General features: G+C 44.7%; 1 protein-coding gene across 4 annotated transcripts in view; it reads right to left on the reverse strand.

Annotated features, from left to right (window-relative positions):
* Positions 1 to 27951, reverse strand: part of BIN1 (bridging integrator 1) — a 131001-nt gene that overhangs the window by 79488 nt on the left and 23562 nt on the right. The window contains exon 1 of one of the 4 annotated variants that reach the window (XM_073545337.1): positions 26246 to 26265. The exons of the other annotated variants lie outside the window; for them this stretch is intronic. The gene's annotated coding sequence lies outside the window, so the exon portion shown is untranslated. Of the gene's footprint in view, positions 1 to 26245; positions 26266 to 27951 lie in introns of those variants that run through there. 4 annotated transcript variants of the gene reach the window in all.

Consider the following 27951-nt stretch of genomic DNA (forward strand, 5'->3'; position numbering starts at 1 on the left):
GCTCTGGAGTATAATACAGGATGTAACTCAGGATCAGTAATGTAATGTATGTACACAGTGGCTGCACCAGCAGAATAGTGAGTGCAGCTCTGGGGTATAATACAGGATGTAACTCAGGATCAGTAATGTAATGTATGTACACAGTGACTGCACCAGCAGAATAGTGAGTGCAGCTCTGGAGTATAATACAGGATGTAACTCAGGATCAGTAATGCAATGTGTGTACACAGTGACTGCACCAGCAGAATAGTGAGTGCAGCTCTGGGGTATAATACAGGATGTAACTCAGGATCAGTAATGTAATGTATGTACACAGTGACTGCAGCAGCAGAATAGTGAGTGCAGCTCTGGAGTATAATGCAGGATGTAACTCAGGATCAGTAATGTAATGTATGTACACAGTGACTGCACCAGCAGAATAGTGAGTGCAGCTCTGGGGTATAATACAGGATGTAACTCAGGATCAGTAATGTAATGTATGTACACAGTGACTGCACCAGCAGAATAGTGAGTGCAGCTCTGGGGTATAATACAGGAGGTAACTCAGGAACAGTAATGTAATGTATGCACACAGTGACTGCACCAGCAGAATAGTGAGTGCAGCTCTGGGGTATAATACAGGATGTAACTCAGGATCAGTAATGTAATGTATGTACACAGTGACTGCACCAGCAGAATAGTGAGTGCAGCTCTGGGGTATAATACAGGATGTAACTCAGGATCAGTAATGTAATGTACACTGTTGTGAGCTCATTTTCGGGTTTGCCTCTGGCTTCTGGTGAGGGTTATGGAGCTGGCTGTGCTGACAGAAGAATAGTGAGTTCTCCATCTGGACTCCGTCTGTTGGTGAAGGGAGGTAATGAAGCTGATCTAAATGGCAGAGACCGGCCACCTGAGGAATAGGACTGTGATTGGACATCAGGAATTTCTGATTGGATTTAAGGCAGCCGACTCCCTAGTTTCTTGCTGGTGATTTCTCCTGACTGTGGCTTCTGTTTTCCAGTTTGGTTCCTGCCTTCTTAAAGCTAAGTTTTCTCTGCTATTGTTTATATGAGTTTTCGTCTGGTTTACTTAGTTTTTGTTGTCAGCCAGCCCTGGCTGGGACAGGGCTGAATCCCCATTTTGTCTCTGATCAGTTGATCTCTTTTGCTCTGTCTTCAGAATACACCTGAGTGCTGATATAGGGAATTGAAGTCTAGCGACTTCAGGGCCTTTTTCTATCAGACGTGTTGGACATTTTTTGGCAGGGTTTTTTGCGTGATTGCAGACAGCAGCTTTTCTTTCCTGTCCTTTCTAGTTAGTGAGGGCCCCATCGTTTGCTCAGCCTATCTTTCTATCTGTGTTTGTGTTTTCATCTTGTTTCACCGACAATACATGTTGGGGGCTGTCTATTGCTTTGGGGTCTGCTCTGGGGCAGTTTAGATTTTCCCTTTCTTTCTTTAGGCTTATTTAGTTCTCCGGCCGTGATGAGGCGTCTAGGACCACCGTAGGCACGCTCCACGGCTACTGCTAGTTGTGTGGATAGGATCAGGGGTCTGCAATCCGCTAGTTACCAACCTCTCCGGTTTTCTGGGCTTAGCTTGCTTTTTTTTTTTTCCTTCTCGGTGACTCATTCATAACAGTACACAGTGACTGCACCAGCAGAATAGTGAGTGCAGCTCTGGAGTATATTACAGTATGTAACTCAGGATCAGTAATGTATGTACACAGTGACTGCACCAGCAGAATAGTGAGGGCAGCTCTGGAGTATAACAGGATGTAACTCAGGATCAGTAATGTAATGTATGTACACAGTGACTGCACCAGCAGAATAGTGAGTGCAGCTCTGGAGTATAATACAGTATGTAACTCAGGATCAGTAATGTAATGTATGTACACAGTGACTGCACCAGCAGAATAATGAGTGCAGCTCTGGGGTATAATACAGGATGCAACTCAGGATCTGTAATGTATGTACACAGTGACTGCACCAGCAGAATAGTGAGTGCAGCTCTGGAGTATAATACAGGATGTAACTCAGGATCAGTAATGTAATGTATGTACACAGTGACTGCACTTTTTTCTTCATCTATAAGGTGTAGGGTGAATACTGGCTTTCCTACATAGCTGCCTTGAGATATGACAGGACTTGTGACGGACAGATGAGATGCCAGTTTCTAGCTCTCTCCTAATAACTCGTACAACTTATCCTTTATTCTCAGATCCTTCATCTTTCCTCTTGATATGAGGCGCAGCCTTGAATTCCAGCCTCACTTTCCTGCCAAGCGTCCGTCCGTCTTCATTGCGGCCCTTATAGATTTGCTGCGCTCACATATCAGGATCAGGTTAAGCCTCAGCAGTTTTATTTTTAACATCTGGATTTGGTTACAGGTCTGTGGATCGGATCGTTCTCTGCACCGGAGCTGAAGCTGTGACTGTGAGGATGCTCCCTGAGGTCTGTAGTCAGAGGGGTCTATGGATGGAGACCTCAGAAGATCACAGCCGGTGATTATCCACTTCCATGTAAACCTCATCTACCGATTTGTGGGAAGCGTTTGCCCCTTCACGATTTCCTCTTCTTTTGAATGTTTGTCACCGTTAACGGGAACCTGTCACCATTTTTGCGTCATAGCAGCTAAAAATATCATCTTACTCAGCGTCTGCGATGCATTCCCTAAATACTTATGTAACCCCTTGAGTCCCCCCGTTGTATTCTAATCGGGTCCGTCCGGTCCCATGGGCATGGTTTGGGACACTCCACTGTTATGAATGAGTCACCGTAGGAGGCAAAAACAGAAATACTAGCTAAGTCCAGAAAACCAGAGAAGTTGGCCGCCATCGGATTGCAGACCCCTGAACCTAACGACAACAACTAGCAGTAGCCGTGGGGGGTTCCTACGGTGTCCTAGACCCCTCGATCACAGCCGGAGAACTACATAGCCTAAAGACAGAAAGGGAAATCTAAACTGCCTCAGAGCAGACCCCAAAGCAATAGGCAGCCCCCAACATATAATGATGGTGAAGCAAGCTGAAAAAACACTCACACAGATAGAAAGATAGGCTGAGCAAATGATGGGGCCCAAGCTAACTAAACAGGACAGAATAGAAAAGCTGCTGTCTGCAATCCGCCAAAACCCTCTCAAAAACAAGAGCCAACAGACTGATAGGGAAAAAAGCCCTGAAGACGCTAGGCTTCAAAAAGACTATATCAGTACTCAGGTATTATCTGAAGACAGAGCAAAAAGGAATTCAGCTCACCCAGCAGGGAAAGGCAGAAATCCAGAAAAACAAGGCAAAACAAAACCAAAACACAAATGCAAAAAGTAGAGCAGAAAACTTAGCTTTTGAGGAGCAGGAATCAGACTGGTCTCCAAGAATCCCTCAAAGTAATCACCCGCAAGGCAGAAGGGCGTCGGCTGCCTTATATCCAGTCAGTAATCCCAGTCACCCAGTCATCATCATTCTGCTTAGGTGCTTTGTAATCAGCCTCACTACCTTCCTTCACCAGAAGAGGGAGTTCATCAGACCTCAATGGTGAAAGGGAAAATGAACTCACAACAGTACCTCCCCATTGAGGAGGGGTCACCGAACCCTCATCCACGCCACCAGGGCGATCAGGGTGAGCCCGATGAAAGGCACGCACCAATCTCTTGGCATGAATATCAGAGGCAGAGACCCAGGAATTATCCTCCTGACCATAACCCTTCCACTTAACCAAATACTGGAGTCTCCATCTAGCCAGACGGGAATCCAGTATCTTCTCTACCTCACATTCCATGTTACCTTCAACTAATACAGGGTCCGGAGGTGCCACCCCAGGAACAACTGGTTCAACAAACCTCTTCAACAAGGACTTATGAAACACATTATGAATTTTAAATGTGACAGGAAGAGCCAAGCGAAAAGAGACCGGAATAATAATCTCCAAAACCTTGTAAGGTCCAATAAATCTAGGCTTAAACTTAGGAGAAGCCACCTTCATAGCGATATTTTTTGATGATAACCAAACCATATCACCCACCTTAAACTGGGGACCAATGGTCCTATGTCGGTTGGAAAACCGCTGGGCCTTTTCCTGGGAGAGAGACAACTTATCCACCACTTGGTCCCAGATCTGGTGCATTCTCTCCACCACAGTGTCAACACCTGGGCAGGCAGAAGGCTCCACCTGCCCTGAAGAAAATCGATGATGAAACCCAAAGTTACAAAAAAAAGGTGACATCAAAGTGGCAGAACTAGCTCTATTATTTAAAGCGAATTCGGCCAAGGGCAAAAATGAAACCCAATCATCCTGATCAGCGGAAATAAAACATCTCAAATACGACTCCAAGGTCTGGTTTGTTCTCTCCGTCTGCCTATTGGTCTGAGGGTGAAAAGCAGAGGAGAAGGACAACTGAATTCCCAGCTTGGAACAGAAAGTCCTCCAAAATCTAGACACAAATTGAACTCCTCTGTCAGATACAATGTTCTCAGGAATCCCGTGCAAGCGAACCACCTGTTGTAAAAACAGGGGCACCAATTCAGAGGAAGACGGTAACTTAGGGAGTGGTACAAGATGAACCATCTTAGAGAACCTATCACAAATCACCCAAATAACAGTCATTCTCTGAGAGACAGGCATATCAGAGATGAAATCCATTGAAATATGGGTCCATGGCCTCCTGGGGACCGGCAAAGGCATCAACAACCCACTAGAGCGAGAACAAGGTTTAGACCGGGAGCAAGTCCCACAGGACTGCACAAAATTCCTGACATCACGAGATAAGGCGGGCCACCAAAAAGACCGACTCACCAGATCTCTAGTACCAAAAATACCTGGATGACCAGCCAATGCAGAGCAATGAACTTCAGACATCACTCTCTTCTTCCACTGGTCAGGAACATACAACTTTCCACTGGGACAACGCTCAGGTTTGTCCTCCTGGAACTCTTCCAGAGCACGTCTCAAATCGGGCGAGATGGCAGAAAGAACTACCCCTTCTCCTAAGATGGTAGCAGGCTTGGTCACCACAGCAGAATCAGCAAAGAAGCTCCTAGAGAGGGCGTCTGCCTTGACATTCTTAGTGCTAGGAAGAAAAGAGACCACAAAATCAAAACGTGTAAAAAACAAGGCCCACCTAGCCTGTCTAGGGTTCAAGCGTTTGGCCGACTCCAGGTAAATCAAATTCTTGTGGTCAGTGAGGACCACGACTTGATGTTTAGCTCCCTCCAACCAATGTCTCCACTCCTCAAATGCCCATTTCATGGCTAACAGTTCCCGATTCCCACATCATAGTTACGTTCAGATGGAGAGAACTTTCGGGAAAAGAAAGCACAGGGATTCATTTTAGATGTTACAGGATCCTTTTGGGACAAAACAGCTCCTGCACCAATCTCAGAAGTGTCCACCTCTACCTGGAACGGGAGTGAGACATCAGGTTGCCGCAAAACCGGGGCGGAGGTGAATCTTCGCTTCAGCTCCTGAAAGGAAGAAACAGCCTCCGGAGACCAATTCAACACATCAGCACCCTTCTTAGTCAGATCAGTCAATGGCTTGGCAATACTAGAAAATTTTGCTATAAATTTCCGATAAAAATTAGCAAAACCCAAAAACTTCTGGAGGGCCTTCAAAGAAGTGGGCTGAACCCAATCATAAATGGCCTGTACCTTGGCCGGGTCCATTTCAATAGTTAATGGAGACAAAATAAATCCCAAAAATGAAATCCTCTGTACCCCAAAAAGGCATTTCGATCCTTTGACATACAGGGAATTCTCCCTCAAGATCCGGAACACAGTCCGAACATGTTCCACATGTGAATCCCAATCCTTGGAGAAGATCAAAATATCATCCAGATAGATAATCAAAAATTTATCCACAAAGTCTCGGAAAATGTCGTTCATGAAGCACTGGAAGACAGAAGGGGCATTAGTGAGCCCAAAAGGCATCACCAGGTACTCAAAATGTCCCTCCGGAGTATTAAACGCCGTCTTCCATTCATCCCCATGCTTAATGCGAATAAGATTATACGCCCCCCTGAGGTCAAGCTTGGTAAACCAGCAAGCACCTTTAGCTCTGGAGAATAGATCAGAAATCAGGGGTAACGGATACTGATATTTAACAGTAATTTTGTTGAGGGCACGATAGTCAATACAAGGCCTTAATGAACCATCCTTTTTAGCCACGAAAAAAAACCCAGCACCTAAGGGTGAAGAGGATGGTCTAATATGACTCTTCTCCAACGCCTCCTTAATATAGGATCGCATAGCCTCGTGCTCGGGTACAGATAAATTGAAGAGCCGACCCTTAGGAAATTTACACCCCGGGCGCAGTTCAATAGCACAGTCCTAACTCCTATGAGGAGGCAAAGATGCAGACTCATTCTCACTAAATACATCATAAAAGTCCGCCAAATAGTCAGGAACATCATGCGACTGAGGAGAGGTGGAAAAAACCGGAGCCTCACTAAGGGCACACCGACAACCCCAACTCACCACAGACACAGATTTCCAATCCAAAACTTGATTATGAATTTGCAACCGGGGAAACCCCAGAACAATGGTATCGTGCAAATTATGCAACACCAAAAATCTGCAATTTTCTTGATGGTCTTGGGCGACCCGCATTACCACCTGGGTCCAAAACTGAGGTTTATTTTTCGCCAAAGGAGTAGCATCAATCCCCCTCAAAAGGGATAAGCGTCCGCAGAGGTGTCATCGGAAATCCACAACGTTTAGCAAAATGCAAGTCCATTAGATTCAGGGCTGCTCCCGAATCCACAAAAGCCTTGGCGGAAAATGTGGACAGGGAGCAGATCAGAGTAATTGCCAGAAGAAACTTAGGTTGAACACCACCCACAGAAAACGTGTGTGCAAAACGTTTCTCTCGTTTAGGACAGACAGAAATAATATGCGAGACATCTCCACAAAACAAACACAGCTTATTACGCCTTCTGAACTCCTGACGTTGCTCCCTGGACAAAACTATCACATTGCATAGGTTCAGACACTTGTTCAACAGGTGGCAACACCTCTCGTGCAGTCCTGCGTTCACGTAAACGCCGATCAACCTGAATGGCTAATGACAGAATCGTCAAGACCAGAGGGGACAGGAAATCCCACCATAGTATCTTTTACAGTTTCTGACAAACCCTTCCGAAAGAGGGCTGCCAAGGCACCATCATTCCAGGTAGTAAGGACCGCCCACTTTTGGAATTTTTGACAGTACAATTCTGCAGAATCTCGACCCTGGCTCAATGCCAACAGGGTCTTTTCAGCCTGATCAATAGCATTAGGTTCGTCATACAACAACCCCAAGGCTTGAAAAAATGCATTCACATTAGTCAGAATAGGATCATCTGGTTTCAAAGAAAACACCCAATCTTGGGGATCGCCACGCAGCAAAGAGATGACAATTTTAACCTGCTGCACGGAGCTCCCTGACGAGTTAGGCTTCAAGGCAAAAAATAATTTACAATTATTTTTGAAATTCAAAAATTTAGACCGATCCCCAAAAAACACATCAGGTGTAGGGATCTTTGGTTCAGCAGCATGTGAATGAGCAAGGTAGGTGGAAATTCCCCGCACTTCCACAGCGAGCTGCTCCACACGATCAGACAATTGCTTTATCTCCATTGAGAGAAAAAAAATTCCCCCTACGGCCTCAGATTTTTTTTTTTTTTTTTTTTTACAATTCTTTCCTGCTATTGAGTACCCTAGGATCTGCGGTATGGCTGGTGATTCGGTTATGAATGAGTCACCGTAGGAGGCAAAAACAGAAATACTAGCTAAGTCCAGAAAACCAGAGAAGTTGGCAGCTATCGGATTGCAGACCCCTGAACCTAACGACAACAACTAGCAGTAGCCGTGGGGGGTTCCTACGGTGCCCTAGACCCCTCGATCACAGCCGGAGAACTACATAGCCTAAAGACAGAAAGGGAAATCTAAACTGCCCCAGAGCAGACCCCAAAGCAATAGGCAGCCCCCAACATATAATGACGGTGAAGCAAGATGAAAACACACACACACAGATAGAAAGATAGGCTGAGCAAATGATGGGGCCCAAGCTAACTAAATAGGACAGAATGGAAAAGCTGCTGTCTGCAATCCGCCAAAACCCTCTCAAATACAAGAGCCAACAGACTGATAGGGAAAAAAGCCCTGAAGACGCTAGGCTTCAAAAAGACTATATCAGTACTCAGGTATTATCTGAAGACAGAGCAAAAAGGAATTCAGCTCACCCAGTAGGGAAAGGCAGAAATCCAGAAAAACAAGGCAAAACAAAACCAAAACACAAATGCAAAAAGTAGAGCAGAAAACTTAGCTTTTGAGGAGCAGGAATCAGACTGGTCTCCAAGAATCCCTCAAAGTAATCACCCGCAAGGCAGAAGGGCATCGGCTGCCTTATATCCAGTCAGTAATCCCAGTCACCCAGTCATCATCATTCTGCTCAGGTGCTTTGTAATCAGCCTCACTACCTTCCTTCACCAGAAGAGGGAGTTCATCAGACCTCAATGGTGAAGGGGAAAATGAACTCACAACACTCCACCCCTCCCTGGCTGCTGCACGCCGTCCTGGATGAGGCCGACGCCTCCTGCATCATTCTCATCGCCGTGAGAAATTTTGCGCCTGTGCAGACACATAATGTCTCACGCTTGTGCATAGAATCATAGAATTGTAGAGTTGGAAGGGACCTCCTGGGCCATCTGGTCCAACCCCCTGCTCAAAGCAGGATTCGCTAAATCATCCCAGTCAGATGTCTGTCCAGCCTCTGTTTGAAGACTTCCATTGAAGGAGAACTCACCACTTCTCGTGGCAGCCTGTTCCACTCATTGATCACTCTGTCAAAAAGTTTTTTCTAATATCTAATCTGTGTCTCCTCCCATTCAGTTTCATCCCATTGCTTCTAGTCTTTCCTTGTGCAAATGAGAATAAAGTTGATCCTTCTACAATGTGACAGCCCTTTAGATATTTGTAGACAGCTATTAAGTCTCCTCTCAGTCTTCTCTTTTGCAAACTAAACATTCCCAAATCCTGCAACCTTTCCTCATAAGACAGGGTTTGCAGACCGGTCACCATTCTGGTCGCTCTTTTCTGAACTTGCTCCAGTTTGTTGATGTCTTTTTTAAAATGTGGTGCCCAAAACTGGACACAATATTCCAGATGAGGTCTGACCAAAGAGGAGTAGAGGGAAATAATGACTTCACGTGATCTAGACTGTATGCTTCTGTTAATACATCCTAGAATTGCATTTGCCTTTTTTGCTGCTGCATCACACTGTTGACTCATATTCAGTCTGTGATCTATTAGTATACCCAAGTCTTTTTCACATGTGCTGTCACTTAGCCCTATTCCTCCCATTCTATATATGCTTTTTTCATCTTTATTGCCCAGATGTAGTACTTTGCATTTCTCCCTGTTAAAAACCATTCTGTTAGTTGCTGCCCACTTCTCCAGTTTATTTATATCTTTTTGAATCCTCTCTCTCTCTTCTCTAGTATTAGCTATCCCTCCTAGCTTTGTGTCATCAGCAAATTTAATCAGTTTACCCTCAATTCCTTCATCTAAATCATTGATAAAGATGTTGAACAATACAGGGCCCAGGACAGAGCCCTGTGGTACCCCACTTGAGACATTCTTCCAACTGGATGTGCAGCCATTTACGACCACTCTTTGGGTCCGATCGCTAAGCCAGTTATGAATCCACCTAACAGTTGCCTTGTCCATTTCATACTTAGTCATTTTTTCAATAAGGATCGTTTGAGAGACTTTGTCAAATGCTTTGCTGAAGTCAAGATATACTATATCTACAGCATTTCCTTGATCCACCCAATCAGTGATACCGTCATAGAAGGAAATTAAGTTAGTCTGACATGACTTATTAGTTACAAACCCATGCTGACTCTGTTTAATCACTTCATTCTTATCCAGGTATTGACATACATGTTGTTTAATAATTTGTTCAAAGATCTTTCCTGGTATAGAAGTCAGACTCACCGGCCTATAGTTTCCTGGGTCCACCTTCTTCCCCTTTTTGAAGATAGGAACAACATTTGCTCTTCTCCAGTCTTCTGGTACTTCTCCTGTTCTCCAAGAATTTTCAAAGATTATGGAGAGGGGTTCAAAAATTTCTTCTGCTATCTCCTTCAGTACTCTGGGGTGTAATTCATCTGGACCTGGAGACTTGAATTCATTTAGGTTAGCTAAGTGTTTCCTCACTATCTTTCTGTTTATAGATATCCTGGATTCTTCTATTCCCTTAATAGGACAGTGAATAACAGTTGATGTTGCATTTCCTTTCTTAGAGAAAACAGATGCAAAATAGGAATTTAAAAGTTCAGCCTTCTCAACATCCTGTCTTACCATTTCATCATTTTCATCCTGTAAAAATCCTATAGCATCTTTGACTTTTCTTTTACTTTTGACATATCCCCAAAATCCTTTATTATTGCTTTTGACATCTCTTGCAAGCCTCAGCTCATTTTCAGCTTTAGTAATCTGATTTGTGCCCTGCAGGTTCTGCAGACAGCATTATATTCTTCTTTAGATATGCCTCCCTCTTTCCATTTTATAAACATTTTTTTCTTCCTTTTTAGCATGTGCTTAAGTTCTGTGTTCATCCATCCTGGTTTCCTTAAATGCTTCCTATTCTTCCCTCTTTTCGGAATTGTTAACAACTGTGCTTTGAGAATTTCATTTTTCAAGATTTCCCATCCTTCCAGGACATTTTTGTCTTTAAGGATATCCAGCCATTGGATCCCTCCAATTCTCTTTCTGAATCCCTTAAAATCTGCCTTTCTGAAATCTAACCTTGACGTCTGAGTCTTCACAGGTCTTCCGCCTCTAGTTATCCAAAATTCTAAAATAGAATGGTCGCTACCTCCTAGGGTCCCAGACACTTTTACCTCCTCAACCATTTCCTCCCTGTTTATAAGGATTAGATCCAAGGTAGCAGTTCCCCTTGTTTTCTCCCTTACCTTTTGGAAGATAAAGTTGTCAGCAAGAGAGGATAAGAATTTCCTTGACCTGTTAGTTTTGCCTGAGAGAGATTCCCAACAAATGTCTGGATAGTTGAAATCTCCCATGACAACTATGTCATATTTTTTGGAGAACTTGGCCATCTGATGCATAAAGAGTTCATCCATATCTTCAGCTTGCACAGGCGGCCTATAGTAAATGCCTACAATGGTGTCCTTTCCATTGTTCTGTCCTTGTATTCTTACCCAAACAGTTTCCACAGAACTCCCAGTCTCTGAAGCTTCAATCTCTGTGCAGATATACGCGTTTCTAACATACAATGCAACACCCCCTCCTCGTTTATCAAGTCTGTTTCTTGCAAATAAGTTGTATCCTTCTAGTCTTGTATTCCAATCATGTGTATTGTCCCACCAAGTTTCAGTGATTCCAATGACATCATATTTCTTTTCCTGTGTTAGTAGTTCCAATTCTCCTTGTTTGTTGCCCATGCTTTGTGCATTAGTATAGAAACATTTTAGTTTGTGATTGGTTTCTCTTTCTCCAATATTTGTATTAATTAGATTCTTTTGTCTTTGTTCTTCCTTTCCACTTCTAATAGAAAGTTCTCAATAGCATTTGTCAGGTGTATGGCTTTTTCTGGTCTTTTGCTTCCCTTCCCATGTTGTTCTAGTTTAAAGCTCTCCTTACAAGTGTAGCAAGGCGACTTCCAAATACATGCTTTCCAGTCTTCGTAAGGTGCACCCCATCTCTAGCAAGTAGTCCATCGTATAAGTAGTTCACTCCGTGATCCAGAAATCCAAATCGTTGCTGACGGCACCATCGACGTAGCCAGTTGTTCACCTGCAGAATCTTATTCCACCTCCTTGTTCCTTGGCCATCCACTGGGAGGATGGAAGAGAAGACCACCTGCGCTCCCAGTTCTTTCACTTTCTTGCCTAAGTCTTCAAAGTCTCTGCAGATGGTTTCCAGGTCGTTTCTTGCGGTGTCATTTGTCCCCACATGTAGTAGCAGGAATGGGTAGTCATCTGTAGGTCTGAAGAGTCCTGATATCCTGTCAGACACATCTTTAATTTTTGCACCTGGAAGACGGCACATTTCTCTTGAAGTTATATCCGGTCTGCAGATAGCGGCCTCTGTTCCTCTCAGCAGGGAATCCCCCATGACCACCACTCTCCGTTTCTTCTTCACAACATTTTTCTTTCTCCATCCAGGAGGACTCTGAAGGCGTACAAGGTTGCTGTTTGTTGGCAAAGTCTTATCCTGATGTATTTCTTCATCGTTTTCCTGCGTGAGAGCCTGGTACTGGTTCCTGAGCAGTATGGGTGCTGACTGCCTCCTGGTCCTCCTGCTTCTCTGGGTCACATGTCTCCATTCCTCTGTTTCTTCAGGTGCACTTCGAATTTCTTCTCTTTCTGTAACATGAAGAGATAATTCTTCTCTGTCCAAGAACTCTTCACCTTCCTTTCCTTAATGATCTTCAACGTAGCTAACCTCTCCTCGAGATTTTGCAACTTTTCCTCCAACAGGGACACAAGCTTGCATTTGTGGCATGTGAAGTTTGGCTTTTCCACTGGTAAATCTGTGAACATGTAGCAAGAAATGCAGCTCACCAAATGGCTCCTGGCCTCTTCCATCTTGAGATTTCTTAAAAACGATGAAAGATTTCCTCTTTTCAGCTGCAACGGCCAAAACCCAGTGATCGTTGAGCTCGCGGAGACTCTTCACTTATCCCAGAAGGCACTGGGAATATGCAAATGATCTCCTCAAGACTCTTCCCCTGGTTTTCCGATTTCCTCTTTTCAGCTGCAACGGCCAAAACCCAGTGATCGTTGAGCTCGCGGAGACTCTTCACTTATCCCAGAAGGCACTGGGAATATGCAAATGATCTCCTCAAGACTCTTCCCCTGGTTTTGCCCAACTGCGGGAAAAGCCGAAAAGCAGAAGTGCGCTCGCGCCGGCAAACATTTTTCTGGCTCATGGACTGGAACTACTTCCATGTCCTGGTGCAAATTACTAATAAGAAGAAGCCACTTCATGTGATATCTCCAGGTTTATCCCTTGGGCAGAGAAGTAGAACACATCTCACCGGCATTCAGAGGCGTATCCGGGGGGGGCAGCCAGGACATGTGTCCCAGGCGCAGCCGCCAGGGGGGTGCAGTCGGGCCGCCTAATGCTGTAGTCCGCACTGTCTCCCCCCAGCGGCTGCATTCTGCCGCCCCCGGCCTTGGAGTCGGCTGTTCACTGTGTCGGCTGTCACCCTGCTGTGCTGGCTCCCAGGGATCAATTGTACTGGCGTCTGTACAGACGCCAGTACAACTGAAGCTCTGACCCAGCGGATAAGAGCAATGTCAGCAGCGTGATCAGGTCATGTGATCACGCTGCTGACATCTCTCGCCAGCGCCCAGGGCACTGGTGGTAAGTGTGCTCCACTCTGAAGCTGAAGAAACACCGAAGATTAAAGGGGGGGACACAAAGTGTGGGGGGGATTTAGAGTGGGGATGGGGGTGTTGTTTAATATGTGGGGCATTTGGCATGGGGTGATTTAATGTGTGTGGGGGGATTTGGAGTGGGGATGGGAGGATTTAATGTGTATGGGGAGATTGAGGACACAAAATGAAGATTATGTATGTATGGAGAAACAGTATGGGGGATGGGTGCAGACAGTATGGGGAGCGAACGGGGAATGTATGCAGACACAGTATGAGTAGCGATGGGAAAAATGTACGTGGACACAGCATGGGGAGTGAGGTGTGCAGACACAGTATGGGGAGTCGGGGGTATGTGTGAGCAGACAGTATAGAGAGTGAGGGGGTAAATATATGAGGAGACAGTATGGTGAACAGAGGGATGATAGAGGAGACAGTATGAGGAGGGAGGGGAATAGTGTGAGGCCACAGTATATTGCAGACATTTTTATTCAGGAGCATTATAATGACACTTCTATCTTTAAGGGCGTCATGTGGAGATTTGCTGCAGAAGACCGGAGAAGATGGAAGTCTGCAGAGACGAGATGTGGATGAGAAAACTCATCATAGAGTCTGGACAAGAAGAAAAGAAGGAGAACGACTCCAGAGACGACATCATCTATAAGGTACCTGGATGTAAATATTATTTGTGACACTGACTTATTCTCATGCTTTTATTTATGTTAGGAACATTACAGGGGTTGTCCAGGTTTGTGCTGAGTCTGCAGACATTCTATGTGACTGCAGACTTCTGAATTCTCACAGTGCTCACTGAACGCTGTCAGGATTCTCTCGTGCCGGTAATTTACATACATGCGGTCACATGCTGACTAGACATGTGTGGCCTCACTCAATGATAATGAACACAGCGAGGCCGGGCACGTCTAGTCGGAGTGTGGCCAGAAGTATATAAATCACATACTTGTGCTGACATGACCGTGTACTCTTACCATTGGTACGGGAGAATCCTAAAAGTGTGCAGTGCATTCGTTGTGAGAATTCAGAAGCTGCAATGTCAGGATTCAGCTCTGCAGGTTCCAGTAGTCATCACATGGACACGTCACTCATATGCGACTTTCATACTTACGGTCCTGTGACAACGAGCTTCTCTTCCTGCTTCTCTCAGGTTTTCACTGAACATTGAGAGCAATAGGGAGAGCAGCTCGTCGGTACATGACTAAGTGGCAAATCGCATGTGCGCTGATGGGGGGGGGGCACCAAACCAAATTCTTGCCAGAAAGCCTAGATACACCTCTACCAGCATTGATATTTTTCAATGACTGCAGAGATCAGAAGGAGTTTCAAGAATCTTCAGTTCATTGAGCAATTATGGGAGGAGAAGTCGTCACAGGTTATATGTAGTGCGCAAAGACCACCAGAGGCTGCACCGTCCGCTAATCATGGTGGCATTAATATTTCCCTGTATACTCCTATATACAGTAGATAACACAGAATCCACAATAGGTGATGTCACAGCTCACCTCCTCCTCCTGTACAATGACTGATAACACCTCTATATACAGTATATAACACAGGATCCACCATTCACAATAGGTGATGTTGCAGCTCACCTCCTCCTCCTCTCTGCACATACAAACACTCTACTATATCAAAGAGTCATCTCCTGACCCCAGTGTTCTGCTGTAAATCTCTAGTTGTCAGCAGGCAGCTCAGGACATACCGTCGCCCCTATAATCATGTAGATAAAATAGAATTAAAAACAGTTGCAATGAGGAAACATAAGAAGATTGAAAGAATAATGTGTTCCAGCATCTAAATATCCCACGTGAACCTGCGTCCCCATCAGCGACAGATCACCACACTGCCGTCCTGTTTAGTTACCAGTAAAACATAATAATCATTTATACAGGGAACAATTGAAGCAGAAAACATTAACGGCTGATCCGAAGGGAAAACATACAGGGGTTGGACAAAATAATGGAAACACCTAACGTTTTGGCATCATAATCTTCGAACAAGTTATAAACATGCAAACCGTGACATATGGTGATGTTTTGTAGTTGATTATTTGTGTTATGTGATATGTGTATGTAAATTAACTGTTTGTTTTGTAGAATTGTAAGAACATTGATGAGAACCTGATACCAATGGCAGACCTCTCGGATTTTCAAAGAGGCCAAATTGTTGGTGCTCGTATGGCAGGCGCTAGTGTAACAGAAAGTGCCCGAATGCTTGGCGTGTCACGAGGTACTGTCTCCAAAGTAATGACTGCGTTTGAAAGAGAAGGAAAAACGTCCGCAGCAAAGCACAGGTCCGGCTTAAAGTCGAAGTTGACTGAGAGAGACCGTCGGACTCTAAATCGCAAGACCACGGCTCCGAAAATCAAAGCTGAGCTCAATGATCACCTACAGAACCCAGTGTCCACGAAAACTGTTCGTCGGGAGCTGCACAAATCTGGATTCCACGGAAGAGCTGCAATTCGAAAACCGCTGCTCTCAATGACAAATGTTTCCAAGCGTTTAGAGTGGTGTAGAAACCTCCAGAATTGGTCCCTGGAGCAGTGGAAACGTGGGATATTCTCAGACGAATCATCGTTTACCCTATTTCCGACCTCCGGCCGAGTGTACGTTTGGAGGCAGCCGAAAGAAGAATTCCATCCAGACTGCCTTCTCCCAACCGTAAATCATGGCGGAGGTTCTGTGATGATCTGGGGTGCTATTTCGTGGAGATCCCCCGGGCCAATGATATCCCTTCATGGAAGAATTAACAGCCGCGAATATTTAGGCATTTTGGGCGACCAAGTGCATCCTATGGTTCAAGCACTGTTCCCGGAGGGGAACGCCATCTTTCAGGATGATAATGCACCAATTCATACAGCTAGAAATGAAGTTGAGCATCTCATCTGGCCCCCACAATCCCCGGACCTCAACATTATTGAGCATTTATGGCCGATTTTAGAGATTCAAGTTAGACATCGATTTCCACCGCCATCGTCACTCAGGGAACTGGAGGGTGTTTTACCTGAAGAATGGGCTACAATTCCTTTGGAAACAATTCACACCTTGTATGAATCCATACCTCGGAGAATTGAGGCTGTAATCACCGCAAAAGGTGGAAATACACCAAATTAAACTAACTTTTGTTGATGTTTCCAGGTGTTTCCATTATTTTTTCCAACCCCTGTAACTGAAGATGTCTATAAAAGATTCGGAGTAATGTTCCTATACAGCGTCCATATAAAGTATATCCAGCGACATAGTCACACTAGTTACTAACATGTATAGGCTATAATATACCACTCTATGAATACACCATACTGTTACCATACATTGCCTTTTTATAACAATATCAAGCACTTACAGTATATAATGTTGCCATACAGTGCCTCAATAAAAGGCTACAATACGTAGTAATAACAAGCAATGTCTTTATTAGAAGATGATTGAGTACCTACACATTACAGCCATACAGTGGCTACATAGCTATACCATCCAGTGCATTTATTACAACACTACCAGGTGCCTATATAATGATGCCATACTATACATACATAATACCACCATGCGGGACCTGAATAATAGTGTTATACAGAGCCTATATAATAGCATTCAGTGCCCCTGTAACAGTACTGCACACTAACTACAAATTAATACCGTGCCATAGAAAGCCTATATAATAGCACCATATACAGTAAGGCCTCAATAACAGGACCATACAGCGCCCACACAAACTTTATAATGCAATAAGTAGACACCATGTATTCCGGTCCTGTCTCTGTTCCCAGGTTTACAGATCAGGGCATCAATGATTTGGCCATTTAACGTCTCCATCACCAACACTTGGATTAGATGTTGCAGTTTTTCCTTTTGTTGTATCTAAACAATGACTTTGTAACTACTGCGTAGAAGGCATTCCAATGGCCGCCTGTCCTCATATTCACTGCGAGACCCCCTGCAAAAGTGACAGATTAATAGTCTCTCTCTTTTCCATTGAGAACTATTGCAGTCTATAATTAGACAGTCCAAGAGTAGCCATTCTCAAAATGTCACAAAGACTAAATCCCCGAAATGGAGTCCGAGGGTGGGCGGTGGCAGTACCGCTGCCAAGGAAATGTCAGCCCCAAGACATAGTGTTGTGTCACCCAACAGCATTTCCAGCTGTCTCATCCAGCAAATGCGCAGTCTATTCTAAGTCCAACTCTAATGTCATCAGTTCTATTCGCAATGTCACCTGCAGAAAAGCAAAACCTGCAATGGACGGACGATGACATCAGAAAAGAGCTGCAGCGCCTATATATAGGGGGCAGTATTATAGTAGATATATTCTTGTACATAGGGGGCAGTATTATAGTAGTTATATTCTTGTACATAGGAGCAGTATTATAGTAGTTATATTCTTGTACATAGGGGCAGTATTATAGTAGTTATATTCTTGTACATAGGAGCAGTATTATAGTAGTTATATTCTTGTACATAGGAGCAGTATTATAGTAGTTATATTCTTGTACATAGGGGCAGTATTATAGTAGTTATATTCTTGTACATAGGAGCAGTATTATAGTAGTTATATTCTTGTACATAGGAGCAGTATTATAGTAGTTATATTCTTGTGTATAGGGGCAGTATTATAGTAGTTATATTCTTGTACATAGGAGCAGTATTATAGTAGTTATATTCTTGTACATAGGAGTAGTATTATAGTAGTTATATCCTTGTACATAGGAGCAGTATTATAGTAGTTATATTCTTGTACATAGGAGCAGTATTATAGTAGTTATATTCTTGTGTATAGGGGCAGTATTATAGTAGTTATATTCTTGTACATAGGAGCAGTATTATAGTAGTTATATTCTTGTACATAGGAGTAGTATTATAGTAGTTATATTCTTGTACATAGGAGCAGTATTATAGTAGTTATATTCTTGTACATAGGGGCAGTATTATAGTAGTTATACTCTTGTACATAGGGGGCAGTATTATAGTAGTTATATTCTTGTACATAGGAGCAGTATTATAGTAATTATATTCTTGTACATAGGGGGCAGCATTATAGTAGTTATATTCTTGTACATAGGGGGAGTATTATAGTAGTTATATTCTTGTACATAGGGGGCAGTATTATAGTAGTTATATTCTTGTACATAGGGGGCAGTATTATAGTAGTCATATTCTTGTACGTAGGGGGCAGTATTATAGTAGTTATATTGTTGTACATAAGGGGCAGTATTATAGTAGTTATATTCTTGTACATAGGGGCAGTATTATAGTAGTTATATTCTTGTACATAGGGGGCAGTATTATAGTAGTTATATTCTTGTACATAGGGGGCAGTATTATAGTAGTTATATTCTTGTACATAGGGGGCAGTATTATAGTAGTTATATTCTTGTACATAGGAGCAGTATTATAGTAGTTATATTCTTGTACTTAGTGGCAGTATTATAGTAGTTATATTCTTGTACATAGGGGCAGTATTATAGTAGTTATATTCTTGTACATAGGAGCAGTATTATAGTAGTTATATTCTTGTATATAGGGGCAGTATTATAGTAGTTATATTCTTGTACATAGAGGCAGTATTATAGTAGTTATATTCTTGTACATAGGAGCAGTATTATAGTAGTTATATTCTTGTACATAGGGGCAGTATTATAGTAGTTATATTCTTGTACATAGGGGCAGTATTATAGTAGTTATATTCTTGTACATAGGAGCAGTATTATAGTAGTTATATTCTTGTACATAGGAGCAGTATTATAGTAGTTATATTCTTGTACATAGGAGCAGTATTATAGTAGTTATATTCTTGTACATAGGAGCAATATTATAGTAGTTATATTCTTGTACATAGGAGCAGTATTATAGTAGTTATATTCTTGTACATAGGGGCAGTATTATAGTAGTTATATTCTTGTACATAGGAGCAGTATTATAGTAGTTATATTCTTGTACATAGGAGCAGTATTATAGTAGTTATATTCTTGTACATAGGGGGCAGTATTATAGTAATATTCTTGTACATAGGGGCAGTATTATAGTAGTTATATTCTAGTACATAGGAGCAGTATTATAGTAGTTATATTCTTGTACATAGGGGCAGTATTATAGTAGTTATATTCTAGTACATAGGAGCAGTATTATAGTAGTTATATTCTTGTACATAGGGGCAGTATTATAGTAGTTATATTCTTGTACATAGGAGCAGTATTATAGTAGTTATATTCTTGTACATAGGGGGCAGTATTATAGTAATATTCTTGTACATAGGGGCAGTATTATAGTAGTTATATTCCTGCACATAGGGGCAGTATTATAGTAGTTATATTCTTGTACATAGGAGCAGTATTATAGTAGTTTTATTCTTGTACATAGGGGCAGTATTATAGTAGTTATATTCTTGTACATAGGGGGCAGTATTATAGTAGTTATATTCTTGTACATAGGAGCAGTATTATAGTAGTTTTATTCTTGTACATAGGGGCAGTATTATAGTAGTTATATTCTTGTACATAGGGGCAGTATTATAGTAGTTATATTCTTGTACATAGGGGCAGTATTATAGTAGTTTTATTCTTGTACATAGGGGCAGTATTATAGTAGTTATATTCTTGTACATAGGGGCAGTATTATAGTAGTTTTATTCTTGTACATAGGGGCAGTATTATATTAGTTTTATTCTTGTACATAGGGGCAGTATTATAGTAGTTATATTCTTGTACATAGGAGGCAGTATTATAGTAGTTATATTCGTGTACATAGGAGCAGTATTATAGTAGTTTTATTCTTGTACATAAGGCCAGTATTATAGTAGTTATATTCTTGTACATAGGGGCAGTATTATAGTAGTTTTATTCTTGTACATAGGGGCAGTATTATAGTAGTTATATTCTTGTAAATAGGGGCAGTATTAAAGTAGTTTTAATCTTGTACATAGGAGCAGTATTATAGTAGTTATATTCGTGTACATAGGAGCAGTATTATAGTAGTTTTATTCTTGTACATAGGGGCAGTATTATAGTAGTTATATTCTTGTACATAGGGGCAGTATTATAGTAGTTTTAATCTTGTACATAGGGGCAGTATTATATTAGTTATATTCTTGTACATAGGAGGCAGTATTGTAGTTGCACCAGTGATATAATGTCTATGTCTGCAGTAAATGCCCTCAGCCGTCCTTCCTTGTTAGTGAATAGGGCCCCATTATCAGTGTGACAATATGTCTCAGTGATATTCATTATTCTCAGCTGTTCTTGGTTAGGCCCTTGTAGGACTGGACGTTACATTATGGGGTTAAGCTCGGCACCTGCTCAGACCTTGTCACTATTTTGAAGGAGATTACGAGGAGCAAACAGCTGTATAACGGTGTCATATTGGGATTGGGGGCGAGAGATGTTGATCACTTTTAACCTTGGATTTACTGAACTGCAGGAACCAATGACTCATATGAACCAGACTCTGCAGATCCCCAAAGTGAGGGTGCAGCCAATCCCCTATATAAGCCGTGGGACGGGTGGCTGTCCCGTCTGAGAGTATCCCTGTACAGTAATATCTGCTGCCTTATAGCCGGACTCTCAGAAGGGGGCCGCCATGTGACAGCTGCTCGGAGGGGGACATGGTGACGTTGGGCTTAATTACCGGCAGCTGCTCTACATTCTCATGTGATGCTCGCAGAGGACAGAAAAAGTAGACGAGAGATTACCGGAGATGTGAATGGGACCCTCGCGGCCAGGAGATGTGAATGGGACCCTCGCGGCCTGGAGATGTGAATGGGACCCTCGCGGCCTGGAGATGTGAATGGGACCCTCGCGGCCTGGAGATGTGAATGGGACCCTCACAGCCCTGGAGATATGAATGGGACCCTCACGGCCTGGAGATGTGAATGGGACCCTCACAGCCCTGGAGATGTGAATGGGACCCTCACGGCCCTGGAGATGTGAATGGGACCCTCACGGCCTGGAGATGTGAATGGGACCCTCACGGCCTGGAGATGTGAATGGGACCCTCACGGCCTGGAGATGTGAATGGGACCCTCACGGCCTGGAGATGTGAATGGGACCCTCGCGGCCAGGAGATGTGAATGGGACCCTCACGGCCTGGAGATGTGAATGGGACCCTCACGGCCTGGAGATGTGAATGGGACCCTCACGGCCTGGAGATGTGAATGGGACCCTCACGGCCTGGAGATGTGAATGGGACCCTCACGGCCTGGAGATGTGAATGGGACCCTCGCAGGCCTGGAGATGTGAATGGGACCATCACGGCCCTGGAGATGTGAATGGGACCCTCACAGCCCTGGAGATATGAATGGGACCCTCGCGGCCTGGAGATGTGAATGGGACCCTTGCGGCCTGGAGATGTGAATGGGACCCTCACGGCCTGGAGATGTGAATGGGACCCTCACGGCCCTGGAGATGTGAATGGGACCCTCACGGCCCTGGAGATGTGAATGGGACCCTCACGGCCTGGAGATGTGAATGGGACCCTCACGGCCTTGGAGATGTGAATGGGACCCTCACGGCCCTGGAGATGTGAATGGGACCCTCACGGCCCTGGAGATGTGAATGGGACCCTCACGGCCCTGGAGATGTGAATGGGACCCTCACGGCCTGGAGATGTGAATGGGACCCTCATCGCCCTGGAGATGTGAATGGGACCCTCACGGCCCTGGAGATGTGAATGGGACCCTCACGGCCTGGAGATGTGAATGGGACCCTCACGGCCCTGGAGATGTGAATGGGACCCTCACGGCCCTGGAGATGTGAATGGGACCCTCACGGCCCTGGAGATGTGAATGGGACCCTCACGGCCCTGGAGATGTGAATGGGACCCTCACGGCCCTGGAGATGTGAATGGGACCCTCACGGCCCTGGAGATGTGAATGGGACCCTCATGGCCTGGAGATGTGAATGGGACCCTCATGGCCTGGAGATGTGAATGGGACCCTCATGGCCCTGGAGATGTGAATGGAAGACGAGTTCATGGGGAGTAAATGCAGATCAGGAGGAAAATTCAAACATGGCGGCCAATTCTGGCACCAAAGGGTTAAGTATGAATATGGAAGTGGTCGCCTGATCCCTCCACCCATCATTATTATAGGAAACCACCATTAGGGCGGATTTATCCTTTAATTATAAATCTATTGTTACAGAAACTTCAGAGGAAATTTGACGCCTCATCATCTTCAGTGGACAAATGTGCACAAAGCTATCAATAGTGGCGGTCCGGAAACGGCAAAGTCAAAGACCCCTGAATCTTCATCCCAGCACTTTATGGAAATCCTCAAATGAGAACCAAAAGGGTCCGCACCCAAAATGCAAGCTATTACCTATCACACACAGCGTGCATGGAGGGCCATCACTCTGTGCAAACCGGGCGTGTGTGGGATCAGTCAGGGTCCAGATGTGAGACCCCCAGAAATCAGTAGATTAACACATGTGCTGCATTTACTGGGCAACTCTGCTACAAAGTCAGAGAAGCTTCATCCTCGGAACATTTCCCATCTTCGTCTTATGTCACAAATTTATAGAAATACCCTGTGATGATTAAAAAAAGATGAGCAAATTGAAGGGGCATGGTCTGTAGTCCTGGAGTTCTCAACGTTTGTCTCCAGACAGCAGTGATGCACAAGTAGGAGCCGACCCCTCACATAAAACGAAAACCTAGCGTTCCCTCACGTCACAATCAGAACGTCCTGAGATGTACAATAAGGCCCCCTCCCACGTCCGAGATTCCGGCACACGTACCGGAGACATGTACACACGCACACCCATTATATCTCTGGGGCTGCACACACATCCATGTTCTTCAACAAACCGGGTGTCCATGCTTATTTTTACCAACAGCACGGATGAAGTGGATCCGTACACATCTATGGATCCATATAAATCACGTACCAGACACGGCTGACATCCGAGTGACACGTACCGCAATGTAATGTGTTCAAGAAATTACTGATTTTTAAGTGTTAAAGATGTGCAAAGATAATGAGAGGAAGATAGATAGATAGATAGATAGATAGATAGATAGATAGATAGATAGATAGATATGGGGTTGGTAGATTAAAGGACCTTTTACACATAGCGATATCGCTAAAGCGTCACCGATTTTGTGACGCAGCAGCGATATCGCTACATGTGATGCTTACCTCCGACCGGCTCCCCCGCTGGATGTTGCTGATCGTGCGAGATCGTCCTGGTCCATTTCTCGTCGTCGGCTTCCTGCTGGCGCCGACGAGCGACGCATGGATGCGGGCGGAAGACGTCATCATCGCTGCGTGTGACAGGTAAGTAACGACCGCTGAGCATCACTGCGTCGCTGGTGAGATCTACCTGTTTGGCAGCTCACTAGTGACCATTTAGCGATGCACCAGCGATCCTGACCGGGTCGGATCATTGTCGTGATCGCTGGTGCATCGCTAAATGTAACAGGGCCTTAAGGCTGGTAAGGGCCAACAACCAGGAACCTTCCCAGCCTGATAGCATCAGCCCCCAGCTGTCTGCTTTACCTCTGCTGGTTATCAAAAAATAATAATACATTTTTTCATTTATTAGGTTAACCTATGTACAGTAAACTACGCACACGGCACACATTATTTATCTCACAGGCATCTATCTCTATCTTGGCACATCTATAAAGCACCACTCCAGTGTTTTGTTCTTTCATTGTTGAAGTGATGCTTTAAACGCAAGTCCCGTGCCCCTGGTTACATACTCACGCTCCTGTGTCTTCACCGTTTTTTCGACACTCATCCGGTCTCGTGATGCCATCTTTTGAGCGCAGCTTCTGACTGGTCGGAAGTCTGAAGATACGTCAAAAGATCTCAATGCAAGTCTATGAGTGTCAGAATGAGGTCAGAACGAGGCCAGAATGCGGCAAGAACGAGGCCAGAACGAGGCAAAAGTGAGGCCAGAAAAGGATCTCAGATTTACATTGATTAGTGACCTCCAGCTCACTCCATGGAACACTGGGGCAGACGACAGGTCACAAACTGCAGGAGATGGACCGGAGCAGTGTCAAAAACAGATTAAATGCCGAAAGGTGAGTATCAGACGGGGGGCTTGGATTTTAATTAAGCACAATTCCAGCAGTGAAATTAAAAAAAAAAGAAAAAAACACGCTGGAGTGGAGCTTTAACACATAAAAATCTGTCATTTCTATTCTGCATTGTACACTGGTACGTGTCACACGGACGGCACACGGATGGTACACATGTACACACGGACGGCCAACAGAAAACCACATGGATGGTAACAACGGACGGTCTCAAACGTACATTTTTTTTAAGAGGACGAATGAAGGGGCCTAACAAAAACAAAGAAATTAATGGAATTCTGAGTCTGCAGAGTATAACGTAACGCCAGCATCGTTCCATGTATGTGGTCCCCAGGTACAGATGAACGGTGCATCTACCCTCAGGAACAAATCACCACTGTCACAAAGCGCAGTCTGCAGAAAAATGGAGCCGGATCAAAAATATCACAAAGTGGCAAAGGGGAAAAAGGAATCACCAGACTAAAGCAAAAAGGGGCTGGAGACCTGATGATAATCAGAGAACCTTAAATTGTGTGGACTGGGATACAGGATAGGTCATCTAGGCACGGCATGAGGCGGGATTCACCGTAAACAGAACCTGTCAGCACAATTTTGTAATGCAAAGTAAAGGCATGGCTGTAATGGCTCTGCAATATTGATTACATTGATACCTTTGGGGAAGAAATCCACTTTGTTGATCTTCATTGATCACCATTTCAAGTTTTATGCTCATTACATTTCAGTGCACAGGGGACGGACTGTGCACTGGGTCTTCTCCTCCCTGTTATTCCCGGCCCCTCCTCCTGCCTCCAGTCTGTTATTTCCTGGCTCCTCCGTCTGCGATTCCCTGGCTCCTCCTCCTGCCTCCAGTCTGCGATTCCCGACCCCTCCTCCTGCCTGCGATTCCCAGCTCCTCCTCCTGCCTCCAGTCTGTGATTCCCTGGCTCCTCCGCCTGCCTCCAGTCTGTGATTCCCTGGCTCCTCCGCCTGCCTCCAGTCTGTGATTCCCTGGCTCCTCCGCCTGCCTCCAGTCTGTGATTCCCTGGCTCCTCCGCCTGCCTCCAGTCTGTGATTCCCTGGCTCCTCCGCCTGCCTCCAGTCTGTGATTCCCTGGCTCCTCCGCCTGCCTCCCGTCTGTGATTCCCTGGCTCCTCCGCCTGCCTCCAGTCTGTGATTCCCTGGCTCCTCCGCCTGCCTCCAGTCTGTGATTCCCTGGCTCCTCCGCCTGCCTCCAGTCTGTGATTCCCTGGCTCCTCCGCCTGCCTCCAGTCTGTGATTCCCGACTCCTCCGCCTACCTCCAGTCTGTGATTCCCGGCTCCTCGTTCTGCCTTCGGTCCGTAAATGACCAGTCTTCTCTGTTTAAAATCTCAGCAATGACCTGTCATACAAAGCCCGGAGGCAGAAGGAGGAGCCAGCGAATCACAGACCGGAGGCAGGCGGAGGGGTCGGGAATCACAGACCGGAGGCAGGCGGAGGAGCCGGGCGGAATCACAGACCGGAGGCAGGCGGAGGGGTCGGGAATCACAGACCGGAGGTAGGCGGAGGAGCCGGGCGGAATTACAGACCAGAGGTATGCGGAGGAGCCGGGCGGAATCACAAACCGGAGGCAGGCGGAGGAGCCAGGAATAACAGGACAGAGAAGATCCCATGTACAGTCCGGCCCCTGTGCACCGATATCTAATTAGCAGAAAACTTCAAATGGTGATTAGAGAAGAAAAACATGGAAATTTCTTCCCCAAAGGTATCAATGTAAAGTGTGTTACAGCACCATTACAGCCATGTCTGTACTTTACACTACAAAATCCTGCTGACAGGGTCTCTATAATCCGTGTAGACTCGGAAATCCTTTATTTTACCTTGTATCATTGAAGGTCGCATTGTGAGACTTCTGCAATACCAGACTCCGTCATCAGCAAAAGTTGTGCTATTTAAGAAAAGAAAAGTCAAGCCTATTTATAATGTATGCAAGCCTTCTAAATGAGTACAGGGAGAAATATTCAGCGTGACACACAGTGCTCATACTTCTTTCAGAATGCAAATAAGTCAGTGTAAGACATGGCTGCAGGGGCAATGAGCCACATTTCTATCCCTCTCTTTCCCCATAAATAAAATCTATGTGCACAGCATAATGATGTAATCTATTCACAATGTGGACGAACTTGTGTGACATCCCATTCTGGGAGGTCACATTCCCCCTGCAATCATCACTGATTGGTAATATAACCGGATGCCTACCACGTTCTGGCTATGGAGATATGGGGGGGTGAAGACTTCACGTGCCCAATGATTGGGCCGGTCTCTCGGTTACTCCTCTATGGGGAACCATGGCTGTCATTTCATTCTGCGTCATCAGACTGTAGAACAGAAATCATGAATAAACTCTCGTTACGAATTTCAGGTGGAAGAAGCAGGAGGTCACCACCAAAATAAGAGGTCACGGGGCAAGTGGAGGTATGTGAGCGCAGGCTGGGGGGACGAGGCGCTTCCCACATGTCTAGTTTCGGTGACAAAGGTGGAATTATTTTTAGAATTTCTTTTAACAATTTTTAAAACAAAACTGAAAAGATACTTTTTAAATTATCAGAAATCTTATAAGGAAGCTGAAAAGCTCATTAATAAATTGGTGTAAAGGTGAACAATCGACTTGTCTTGCTCCATTCCATGAAAAGCAATTCTACAAATAATTCTGGCAATATAGTAACAAAGTCCAAAACCCCAGTTGCCTCGATCCTCCAGAAGCCGCTCTCCATCCTCCAGAAGCCGCTCTCCATCCTAAAGAAGCCGTTCTCCATCTGGGTTCCCGGAAAGCTCGGCATCTGGTTCTGAGCTCAACACGAGCCGTACAAGACTGAAGGAGGCTGACGGCTAATACCTTCTGTTACAGCCAATGCCTAGACAGAGAGGAGGACTGGTGTAGCTACCAAAATGAGCATTTAGCCAGCCGCCTTCATCCAGAGCTCTGCTCATATGCTGGCACAGGAGAGCTGTTCTGTGCCGAAGCCAAGAGGCCAAGACCCAAGACGGAGCGGCTACTGGAGGAACACCGAGTTCTTGCTTATCTATTGAATGTAAGTGGTGTAGATCTTAAATATGATGGGTGGCACGGTCTACAATGACACTATGGATGCTATATGGGATCTACAGTCATGGCCAAAAGTTTTCAGATTGGCACAAATTTTTTGGCATGACACAGAACTCCTGGCAGCATCACCTTTTCTTCTCCGGACAATCATTATTCCAGACATACCAGTCTTAAGGGGGCTCAAAGAAAGTAACTTCACTCCTATCCTCTGGAGATCAATCCCTGCAGTTATTTTTTGTCATGAAGCCCCTTCAGACTGTTTGGGAAGTCTGGAAGAACGATTGTCCAGAGAAGAAAAGGTGACACTGCCATGAGTTCTGTGTCATCCCGAAGTAAAGCCTCCTGAGACTATTCATGTGTGGGGGCTTCTCATCCATAGAGGGGGTCATTTACAATGTGTGGGGGATTCTCATCCATAGAGGGGGTCACTCACAGTTTTACCTAAGATCACGGGCATGAATAAAGAATGGGATCTAATCA

The sequence above is a fragment of the Dendrobates tinctorius genome, unplaced genomic scaffold (genome assembly GCF_039654945.1).
Source record: "Dendrobates tinctorius isolate UK_male_01 unplaced genomic scaffold, ASM3965494v1 ptg000143l, whole genome shotgun sequence".
Taxonomy (NCBI): Eukaryota; Metazoa; Chordata; class Amphibia; order Anura; family Dendrobatidae; genus Dendrobates; species Dendrobates tinctorius.